This window comes from Bombus flavifrons, chromosome 10, assembly GCF_040668555.2.
Source record: "Bombus flavifrons isolate JBK064 chromosome 10, iyBomFlav1_principal, whole genome shotgun sequence".
Taxonomy (NCBI): domain Eukaryota; kingdom Metazoa; phylum Arthropoda; class Insecta; order Hymenoptera; family Apidae; genus Bombus; species Bombus flavifrons.
Window position 1 is genome coordinate 8,678,846 of NC_138451.1, and position 12,415 is coordinate 8,691,260.

The 12,415-nt window shown below is 41.5% G+C and overlaps 1 protein-coding gene across 4 annotated transcripts in view; it reads right to left on the bottom strand.

Moving 5' to 3' along the window:
- The window catches only part of hh (hedgehog signaling protein), a 93,303-nt gene that overhangs the window by 11,480 nt on the left and 69,408 nt on the right, over positions 1-12,415 (bottom strand). The window lies entirely within an intron of this gene.

Below are 12,415 nucleotides of genomic sequence, written 5' to 3' on the forward strand. Positions count from 1 at the left end.
TTACAAGTTACGCTTAACAAGTTATTAACTAACTAAACGACAAATGCGCTTATTTTTCCATGAACCTAATCCTTTCTAGAAATCCAACACAAATTGAATAAATCCAGAGTTCTACTACATTATTGCTTGCAAAAGCATAAGAAATATCGTTAATCTCTATTATTAATAATAGAATTTGAATATTTTCTATGAACAATAGAATTCGTATATCTATCTTTTGTTATTTCTACCATCAATAATTGATTAAAGACGGATTTCAGGTTCATAATATTAGGTCGTCCCAAAAATTTGGGTCTGTTTCAATAGAACGAAATGTATCATACATAATTCAATAAAAAGAATATAAAACAAAAAATGTTGTGCGTCTATTGTTTCCTTATAAAACGAAAGAAACTTTAGGGACAATCTAATATATTAAGACAACCGTGGAATAATTTCTTTTCCTCATCGCGCTCAAATTTCCCGACAAAATTACAGGGAAAACCAATGACTCTGAAAATCCTTTGGACGTATCTCGTATTTAAGGCACCCTCTCGCGCGAGACCAATCCCTCGACTTCGTCTTCCATCCGTGAAACGCAAACAACGGCCTTTTTCTCCTCTTTTCATCTCCGTACACAGTGAACCACGCTGGACCCTCCTTTCGAGCTAGTTTTTCCTTCACAGTTCCGCTTAACGCGATTTTCCTTACAGGCGCGTCTGGACGAGGATTTACGCGATTTCACGCGGATGCACGCGGAAAAAGGCGTCGCGCCGCGTTCAACCGCTCGGCCAGGTAAACGAACAGCCCCTGGAACGAGTGTAGAACGGGAAACGAATACGTGTGTTGGCCGGACACCAGGATTTTAAGGGTCGTGTCCGTGGCGAATTAGCAGGCAAACAGGAGTAAGTATAAATACGATCGGTATCGAGGATCATTCAGTCACAGCGATCCTCTTCTTCTTTTTTATTCCTCTTTTTTTCCTCTCGTTTGTGACTTAAGAGCAGAAGACATTCTTCTCTATGCTTTCTGTATTCTGGTTGTATACCTGAATGACAGGAGGAGAAGCATTGATGGTCAATAGAACGCGCGAGAAAGTGTGCTCGAGGATACCAGTGACTTTAGGTTATGGGAAGCCATGGAGATTTCGGTAAATCCTGTTTAATTCACGTAGCCAACTACAGGGGCTGTTTTCGGTTTATTGTGTGATATAAGTAAGTTATCCGTGGCTCGTAGTGAGTACATTAATCAAGAGTTAGGGTGTATAAATTTATGCGTTTATGAGAAATTTGGGAAGCTATGGGGGATCCAAGTGAATCTTGTTTAATTTAACAATACTCGTAGGCAACCACGAGGCTTGTGTCTAGCTTATTTCACATGTAAATTGCACATAAATCAATTATTCATGGCTATGGCGAGTAGATTAATTAAGTGTAGAAGTTTATGCATTTATGAGACATCTGGCAAGCTACGGGGATTCGATAAAATTGTTGTTTAATTTAATAATCTTGGTAGATAACTACAGGTACTATTTTTGGCTTGTTCTATGACATAAGCAAGTATTTCTTACTGTACCTAAAGTATTCAATATTTTCTAATTCTTCCATTATTAACTAAAAACTAACATCTCATAATACGCAATAAGTATAGTCAGACATGCAAACTTTACGGATCTTTCTTCATCTATGAGAAATTTATAATGTATGTAATACACAAAAATATATAAAACACCCAAAGAAAAGTACCTTTAATGAACGGAACAAATCTCTGACTGAATTCCATGTCTTGTATTAACACAAATATGAATTTGTATCTGTAAAAATCCGCTGACAACATACTGTTCGTGCGGTATAAAGTTCGAGCTTCTGAATTTTACGACGTTGAATCTCGAACAGTCCTCTCCCTTACTATATACATCGAAACTCCAAAATCCTGCATCAAACTGTCCCCACGCAAAGATCATTAACCGAGAGCAACGAAAGAACTCTTCTCATTGAATCGGTTCCGCCACGGAGAAAAGGATTTAAGGATAGCTATTGAGCCAGTGCACGATATCTCGTGACATGTTTGGCGCGACGCTTGGCACGGCACCAGGCGTGCAGCTCCGTTTCATTGAGAGAGGCGGACCGCGTGTGTGCCGCTTAATTGAAATTCATCCGACAGCCGATGGGCGTGCGATTCGCTTGTGGCGATCGCGTGCACGTGGCCGTGACACCGTGCCGCGAGAGCAACGAGCCCGCTTTTCACCCGCGAGACGAAAAAGGGGAGGAAAAGGGAGGTCGAGCAGCACGAAACGAAGAAGAAGGCGGGACCGGTCCCTCGAGCTGTCGTGCACCGCTCAATAGGGGCTAATTGCCGCAAGGAGAGCTGCAAATTCGCGGTATTGTAAGGTTCGTCTCGTTTTCGTGCCCCGCTGTCGAACCGGGTATTGTCGGCCGCCTCTCGCGCCTTCTTAAACCATCGTTTCAATGGCACGACTTGAGTTCCGATGCAACTGGCGTCGCATGCATTTCCACACGAATTTTGGCATACGTAGGGTGGAGTATGTGCGACGACGAGAATGATTTCCAGGGTTCTGCATTGAAATTCTAATGGCCAAACTTTTGCTTCGGGATCGGAACTTTAGTTTGCAGTTGGAACTTCGGCAATGTAATAAAATTTCTGGCGTCAGAATAGAATAGATATCGGATGTCGGGTTATTGTGTGCGAAGGTGAGAAGGGGTGGAGGATTTTGTACTGAAGTTTTAATAGAATCTAAAATTAAAAAGATTTTAATTTCGAAAATAAATTTTGTAAATTCACGAGTATCAGCGATATTAATTCTTTACAGTGCAATAAAATGACAAAGGATTCTTGGTTTCCTGGCGTCAGAATAGGATAAAATAGAATGGAATAGAATTGGATATAGAGACGCGTGAAGATAATTTTGCGTTGAAATTTTAATTGAATTTAAAATTAAAAAATTTTTATGTTTTTAATTAAAGCTTGCAAATTCATGAATACACGGGGTTTATAGCTCTTTACAGCGTAATAAAATGTCTCACGGAATTCTTGCTTTTGTGATATTGGAGATAAAAGATATACGCTTTCCACCTTTTATGGTAGGTAGGAATTAAAAATGTAGGAATTGTGTATGACGATGTTTAAGATGTAAAACTTGTAATACTATATCTGATGGTTTGTCTGAGCCTTTCTCAGGATATGTTGGAAGAGTTGAACAAAACATGTCGTGCCTAAGTAGTACTATTATAATAAGTAGATAAGTAGATCAGATTGTTTATGTACGTAAAAGAATATTTTAAAAAATTACTAAAAAATAAATATTAAATGCCTATATAAATTTTATAATACCTAGTTATATCATGTACAGTAAATTATTATTCCTTAGGGTAAAATTTCTTATATAAAGTATTCCCCATATAAAACGAATATTAGATTTTCATCAAAGAAAATTTCTAGCTTTAACCGAATGAGAAAATGTATTAGATTAAATATAGCCGTAAAAGTAACTGAACTTAACATTTCACGAATCGATAAGTATATGCACCCTCTGAAATATTTTTCATAATCGTAACTTTGAATTACTTTTATAATTCTTTTAAATTTTTCCGTTTTACTTTTCCACTTACCAACAGATCGAACAAAATGATTGCCATATGTTGCAATGCGTCTCCGAATAATCGCGCACTCATCGCGGGATAATCGGCACAAGGGGAAGCCCATTGTTATCGAATACTCATGGGTGCGATCTGTCACCGTGAATCGCCGTTTCGAGGGCGCGGCCCAAGTTTTGAAAATTACCTTTGTTCCCATAGTTATCCACGATTTCCATTGAATCCGCGTATGGAAGGAAGTTCCTCGTAGTGGAACCCGCGCAAATTTACACAACGAAGAAGTGCACAGGGCAAACACAATGTGTTTTCATACCGATGATTTATCGCTTCCGAAGAAAGCGCGTGTTTGAACGGACGTTAATAATTTGCACGGCCAACAGTGTGTACTATGTTAGAGCACATTGTCAAATAGACAGGGAAACATTAGACTTGAGAAAGAGTAAAAGAGTCAATGCTCGGGCTCGCATGGAAATATTTTACGCGTCTGTTTTGTCTGGTAATTTACTGTGTGGATACTGCATAATATTAGGATTTGTGACAATTTATATGTTGCTATTAAATTTTTATTTTAACCCTGGGACGCTATCGTGAATTCAATTTCTCCCATATGAATACTTATTTTGATACTACCCTACCCCATAATAAACGCTATTACAGTGTTATTCGTAATTCCTGCAAACGGTAACTTTCCTATCTTTCGAAAAACATTGAATATCGAAATAACAAAGCAACTACGTTTCTTCGACTTTATTGATTTTTAATCCAAAGAAAATGTACTAAGGGTGAAACTTCCTTTGCGATGACATGTATAAATGTATCTTTCTTCGACGTTAACTTCTAAAGATTAAGCAGAGTAGCTTCAAAACTACTATTGTCTCTAAGACTGTTTATACGAAATTATAATACGGAAAATATTAAAACAGATATGTATATAGAGAAATAAGAAGGGAAAGCTGAACAAGCGTCAAAGTTACGCGATTAAACAACGAACATCGGAAAGTCTTCATTCGTCCAGACGGGGCTACGAAAAATCGTATCAACGGCGTGTTAATTAAAAATACTTTAATCGTATTTTCGATCGTTGACCCGAATCAAGAATCACGATTCGTTTCGAGGAATATTTCGCGCACGCTCTTTGTGATCGCTATTCTTTCTCTCTCTTCCTTCTTTTTTTCTTTTATTTTTTTAAACCTCCTCTTCACCCCCGTGTCTGCCTCCCTTCCGCCCTTGTGCCCCTAATGGATTACGGACCAGGCCATTTTTCAGCCGAAATGGATTTTCATAAGGGCCGACATTCTCGGCTTTGGCCGACCGCGTGCATTCTCTACCATTCTCCGTTTCACTCTATCTCCGGTCTGCCAAAATGTTTGTAAATAGATGTAAAGTCTGGGAGGGGCTCAGGGGGTTCCCCGCTGGGTGAACAAGGCACCCTATGGTGCACCACGGCCGGTACATTTCTCGGCCTCTTCACCATTCTTCCCGGCCACCTTTTGTATTTTCTATCACCTCCTTCTACTTTTTCGCTCTTCCTTCCTCCCTTCTTCGTGCTCTTTCTCCATCCTCCCACTCGTTTCTCTTGCCGCTTCTATGTCCCTTCTGTTTTTCTCCTTTTAATCTTCCCTCGTGCTCTTATTGGTTATTAGTCATCTTAGTACTCTTTCGAAGTTTCATTTGCATTTGATTCTCGATTAGGTACACGCTATTCGGATTGTCGCTTATTTTTCACAAGACATATGTTAACGACGAAACTGCAAGTCAAAACGTAACCGGCTTGGTTCTCCGTAATCACGACGGATACGCGTAATAGTTGTTGTTTACCGATTATTATTGAAAAGTACCATTTGGCATTTTACGTAAGACACGTATTACGCGAACGAAACGACCTGATTTGTAATAAAGTAACCGGGAAATAAAAGCAGCGGAACACGTTCAATCTGCGTCGAATATTATCACATGTTTTAATATTTGTAGTCGGCGGCCACTTATCGCTTTATTATCGGTGTCATACTTCTTTTATTTCCTTCTTGTTACATAGTTTGTTCGTTGGAAAGTTAAATAACGCGAGTTGTATCAAAATAGAAGTTCCGACCATTTCGATGTAAGATTAAACAATAAAATAGAAACCAAGGTATCCAGGCGTCTGCGCGTCGTCAGACGAAACACGATCTCGCCGAAATTAGTTTGCGAAAGATTAGTGAAAGTGCAGAACAACTTGTCTCGAAGCCTGAAAAATCAGCGGAGCGTGAATGGACGCGTATCGACGCGTAGCTCCTCCTCGACGGCGATACGCGCGTGACACACCTCACGATATTACAATCCGATCGTCGACGACGCGTGAAACACGGCCGCCGACAGGTTTACGCGAAAATTTTCCACACCGCCAAGGAGAGGAAGAAAAAGAAGAAGAAGAAGAAGAAACTCGAACGACTAGCGAGAGGAAGAACGTTACGAAAGGCGAATAAAAGACAAAAAGCAAACCAGTTTTCGGTGGATGATGGATACGACAGGGATAATGTCTTCCAGCTCGAGCAACCTATCTCTGCCTCATCTCTCACCTCGATACCCGTTAATTATCGAGCGTCTATCACTTACACCTGGTTTACATGCATCGTATCTTATCTCGTACGACCGAGCGGCCGTGTTAATTCCACGACCAGCTGCTACGTGGTTAACCAAGTCGAGTTAGCCAAGCAATTTCAATTCCGTATTTCCGGACAGCGTCATTCGCATTAGATTCTTACTTTAACTTTTACTTTTCATTTCTACGATGGTTCTCGTGGAATTGGACAGGGAAGAGATATCGCTTGGTTATATCAGTGATATTTTATTACGTCGTCAGCCGGAGAAAAATTTTAATTCCGTATACGCCAAGTTTTTATCGGCGAATTATGAGTTTACTGTCTGCTCCGTTTCATACCACCGTTTTATACTGCTCTTCGAGGAGCTCTTTATTACTTTTTATGGCTTGGCATCAGATACGTTATTAGTTATCGTGACGTGTTTCAAGCATCATTTTCATTCGACAGAATAAATCAAAGTGTCCTCCTTTATTTGGTCATTTTGACTATCGAAGAATTAAGTAAAATGCTTTTGACGCTGTTGACACTTCTTATGGAATTATAAAGAAATACGCGAAGAGAAATTGGTTGGTTGATATTTTGCCGCCGAGTGTAAGGATACCTCGAAATCGGCGTCTTTTTTTAATGTATCGCTTCTGCGGTAAATGGACGATTGGCAAGAATTTGTAGGAAATTAAACGACCCATTGACGAATTCGAAAATTATTATTCGTGGACTTTAGAACTTTGAAAGAAAGACAAGTACTTAAGAGAAACGTTGCTAATGTTTTCAGCGTTAAATGTCGGGCTGAAAATCGCAGTGGCCTGAGTCGCTTTTCGCTTCGACAATTCGCATTCAGCCGCGTATTTCAATTCTTAAACGTATCGCTCCTTGCTCGAATCTTCTTTCCTGCCATTCCTCGGAATCGCTGGAAGCAGAGGTGAGAAGGTCAAGGAAAGGCGCAAAGAATAAAGAAGGCGAAGAAGAACATAGATAGTGAACGAACGAAGGGTAGAGAGAAGAGAAGGGAAAAGATGGGCCAGGTTTGGGTCTGAAAAGGGGGTTGGGTCCCGAGATGAACGAAGATGGTGAACTCGGCTCCATCTCAGTATCCAGACTCTGGGCCCCGCCCCCGCCGGTTCTCTTCTCCAGTCCTTCTCCACCTCCAGGCCCGTTTCTCAGCTTCACCTTCGTGTCCAGACCAACCTTTTATTCCGTTCTTCTTGTTTCAGTGCCTCGTACACGTTCCGCTCTTCTCTCCCGCTTACGTTCCCATCTCTCCCAGTCTCTTGGTCCTCTCGTGGTCGATTTCTTTTCGTGGTCCTCCCCACCAGGCGGCGTTTCGTTCGTCACCTCCTCCACCTCTTCTTCCAAAGCTCTCTTCACAGCATGATTCGAGGCCCCGAAAAAAGAGAGAGTAGCGGCCACAGTCTGCTTCTTCTACTCTTTGCTCTCGATATTCCATTCACTAGAGACGAACCGCCCAGGCGTCAGCTGATCTCCGGTCAGGAAGTCACTTCCGCTTCGCTGGAAACGGATCCCTCGACACCTCTGACTTCGTCTCTCCAAGCTCGGCCAAGAGCGCTCCTTTATCGGTTCGCTGATCATCGGGAATTCGAATTCTCAGACAGTGAGATGTCCCGGATGATTCTTTTATGGGGCTTTAAACGACCCCCCCCCTCCTCACTCCGCTACTCAGAAACGCCGACTCGAGCGTAAAACGTCATTTTCTTCTTCTCTGCCTCCCTCCTCCCCTCCACACTCTCTTGCTTCCTGAAGATTTTGCCGAGCAGATCTTGCGCCATGTCGCTCTTTCGATCGTTCTTCACGAATACCAGAGGGTTTTTAGTTCGCTTTGATATCGTAAAAGACAAGTAGGGATTACGTATAAAATTTCTGCTTTAATTTTGGTACGGAAGAGGAGCAAGAGTTGGGTGGTATAGACGTCGTTCGAATAATTTCAGACGTCAGGAATAAAAAACGACGAGTTACATTTTTCCTAGGACAAAATAATTTCAAAATTCCATACACTTTTAACCCGTTGCGTATTCCTAAATCTCCCTTTGTATTTGCTTCTGGGGCTGAATATCGTGCGTACATATCTGGCAGCGGATGAAAGAAAGTTTAGCATTGATAACACTATGAATTTTACCAGCTTTTGTACTAACAATGTTTTATTACGTGGATAACAGTCATCAGACTCCGTGATATACATTACATTCATTGCTCTTATTGCACATAAATCCATTTTGTGAAACTCTGGTATCTTATTATACTTTATAAACTCTTTTTTTCTTATCTTTTTCTATCTTTATAACTAACTGCTTGCTTTCTCCTGTTCGACTACATCAACAGTAGCCTTATCATGTCAATATGCTCTTCAATTATAATCACTGATATATCTTCCGATAGTATGCCAATAGCAATATCTTCACTGTCGGTTTCTTTTGCCTCCTTATTTTTAAATAGACGTTTTTAAATGTTGAATCAAGCATGGCAGACACGAGCTTGATCGATCTGAACGATTGGTAATGCACGCGTTGGAGGACAATGGCCCAGGGCCCAAAGAGATGACACGGCAACAATGGGGCCCGTGTTTTGAAGAAGACTCGCGCGAGCTCTGTCAAGTGTTTGTCGAGCTCTCTAGATGGTACCAGGTGAAGAGCAAGAGCCTTCGCTCCTGGACGACCTATCTCACGCTTCTTCATCTTCATCCCGCCACCCTCTCGGCTCTTTCCACCTCGGCTGCGCACGATTACCAGTCCTTCAACAAGCATCGAACGGCAAATAACCGACAACTTCCACTTTTTATCGATTGTTTCTTCTGTCTTCTTACGCGGTAAATTAAGAACTTCGACTTTCAGTCGATAGTTCTTTTTACGAATTCGTTCAGAGATTGCTTGGTAAAGGAAGAATTTCGTGTTTGCGTTAACAAGTTGTTCCGTTCCTTCGTTTAGAATTCGTTCGGCGAATCGAGAATTTTGACTTCGAGTCGAAAGTTCTGTTTCATTAATTCGCCTATAGATCGCTTGATGAACTGGAAATTTTGAATCTGAATCGATAATTGTTTGCCTTTCGATGAACCATAAACTTCAATTTTCTTTCTTTCCGGAAACTGAAAAATCCGACTATAAATCGATAGCTTCTTTCGTTCTACCGTTTACAAGTTGCTCGATGAACTAAGCTCGTCAACTCCAAGCCGGTAAATTCCTTCGTATCTTCGTTTATTGCCACGAAAGATGCCCGTAGCCATGATCTCGATCGATCACAACAATTTTTGCGGTCACTGGCGGCAACTTCGAATTAAATTTCGGACAACGAGGCGACCATACTTCCTGGAAGCCTACAGAATGCGAACTTCGATCTCCGTATGGAATTTTCGAGACTCGTGGACAGTCTCAAATCTCGTCGACGTCCTCCTGGCTTAGGTTACATCCTTGTTGCATACCTGCACGGCTACACAATCGTGGAAGATTGGACGTAACGCGGGACCATCGATTGATCAGCGAATAAATAATTCATGGCAGATTCCGAACGAGAAGAACTTTGAACTTCCGACGCGTTCCAACTTGATCGATGTCAATGTCAGCATTCTTATGGCGCACATGATGTGTGGGGATGTAGTTAGGCTGCTCTTAGCTGATGGATATTTTCTCAAAGTCAGAGAAGCACCAATTATTAATTATTAATTATTAATTACGAGGTTGGTACGTGTGAGATGTTGTTTTTCAGAAGATCTAATTTGATGAGGTAATGTAAATGAACTATTCCGAGCTATTGACGGCTGATTAAAAATTAAACAAGAAGAATATCACGAGAAGATTTTTAGCTATCGCGAATAATTACAACAATCGTCTGATTAAAATTAGAGGAAATTATATGAATATGAAGTCGTCAAAAAGATTACAGCCACCTCCTCCTTTCCACATAGAGAATATTTGAATAAATAATTTGAAGAAAAATAGTAAATGAGAAATTCCATTTCAAGAATTCGTGAGTTCTACCCACAAATTGCTCTTCCTCTTGCGTTGCGATAGTTACTACGATGGAAGCAATAACACGTGATTGCATAGCAGTTGGGATGAAAGTTGGCAAAAACTCTGAGCTCCCAACAGACGTTGTCCACCGATGAACAAATTTCTACCACGATACCAAAGACTCATTCACTGACTAATTATTTTAACGATACTCTATAACCAATCACATTATATACATTTTACGTATCATAGCATGTCATGTGCAATTTTGCATTTTCAGAAATTCCATAAACGCATGAACCTCCATCATTTTTACCCAACCCTAGCTAACGTCTTCCGAACTAACATTTTATGTTACCACCCTAAGGTAGACACCGCTCTAACTTCCCAACCACCCCACTTCCTCAACTACCCTAACTTTTCAGCCACCCCAAAACTTTTTCCAACGCCATCGTCTCTCTAATTTCTAGCCTAGTCCGAGGAGCGTTTTTCCTGGAAGCGGCTTCGTGGATCGAACGATCGTACGCGATCCAAGTTGCCTCGAACCTGTCCCGTGGAACCGATCGCGGGCCGTGGTACTCGTTGTCCCGGTCAGCTCGGGTTACATCCTTATTACATACCTGCACGGTAGACACGATCACGGGCACGGACCAGTCGAGGTGGTGGAAAGAAGATCGAAGTCGACGGGCTGCGAGGCCCTTTTGTCTGTGGGAACGGATTACCGTTCGCTCGAGTTAGAGTCACCGCGTTCGGGACGATCGACCGCGTACTATACGAAGAAAGAGAGAGACTCTGAACTCTTCTGAAGTCTACGTGGAAGTAGAAAAAGAAGAGAGAGAGAAGGGTGAAGAGGGGCGTGTTGTTTTCGCCCTGAGGCCACATCACGCCCGTCGTCGACAGGAACTACGACGAACGCGACCGCGGGTGATGAAGCCTCGAACCGCGCGATCGGTGCACGCCTCGTCGCGTCCACTGACTCGTCACTCAATCTTCTCAGCTCCTTTCTCCTTCCTCCGTCTTCCTTTTCATTTATTTCTCGCATTAGGCGTCGCTTCTTGCACCACCCTCTCCCTACGCTGTATCCTTTTTTATTCGGCTCGAAGATGTTTCTCTTGATAGGTATCGTAGGGATCGGTCGAAAGCCATACCGATGAAGCTGGCAAATTGAAATGCAGAGAAACGACAATTACCGGCGCTGTGTTTCTACATTTCTCACGAAGCTTCTGACTGTTTACTATGATTACCTCTTTGCGGTAGATTCTTGAAAATAAATTGCCTGCGGTTTCAAGTAATTGTCAATTAATTATAGCGTACAACAGCGTCGTAATTATTTATCGTTCTAGTCTACGCACGTATGGTAAGTCGTATAACGATAATAAATGAATAATAAATCAATAATAAAACTGAACAACACACGACGTGTTGGGTTACAGTCTCGAGTAGCGTTCTGTCTAAGCGATTCGCACCTAATTCCACGTTCTGTATGTTCTTCAAATAACCAGGACGGGATACTATTTCGAAATTCCAAACAATCCGTACTCCGTAAATGCATTAACACGGCTATTTACGGTAGCGGTTATTCTATTTATCGAGTCCATTAATTGTCAACGAAACCCTCCAATTACGTGAAGCATTCTAAAAACGTCTCCAACGTTCCACTCGTCACTCGGCCACTCGCGCGAAGAAGAGGAAAGAGAAGGCTTTTACACTTCGTTCCTCGAGTGTGTGTGCATCCTCGAAATACTTTCACCGTCACCTAAAATGCTGGAAGTGGAAAGAAAAGAAAGAAGCGAAACAAAAGGATTGAACGTCGAGAAATTGCCGTCAAGTAGAATACACTTCCAAAGAACAACTACTCGATGCTGGAATATTCTATTCCAAACAGAACACGGAAGAAACGTCCAGCAAAGCAATAAACTCGAAACAAGAGAACACAAGAAGACCATTAAAGGCGGAACACATCTTTCGCATTCCGGCGAAGAAAGCCAGTGATATTATTGACACACGTAACGGCGTTGTGCGGGGCAAAGGTCAGAGATATCCAGATGATCAATTATTCTCCTTATCATAAAAGTTCGTTAAAATATCGATGAATCGACTCGTAAACCGTAGCTTAAAAGTTTATTAAACGTGAATTTTATCGTTTCGACGAGCGTAGGTTTAATCGCAAACTAAATAAGTAACGCTCATGGAGGGAAAGTTATTTTTAATTTATTTTCATTTACTCGATGCCTAAAACGGATTATTTTCACAAGATCTGATCAAAGGGAAGAACGATTCGCTGGTG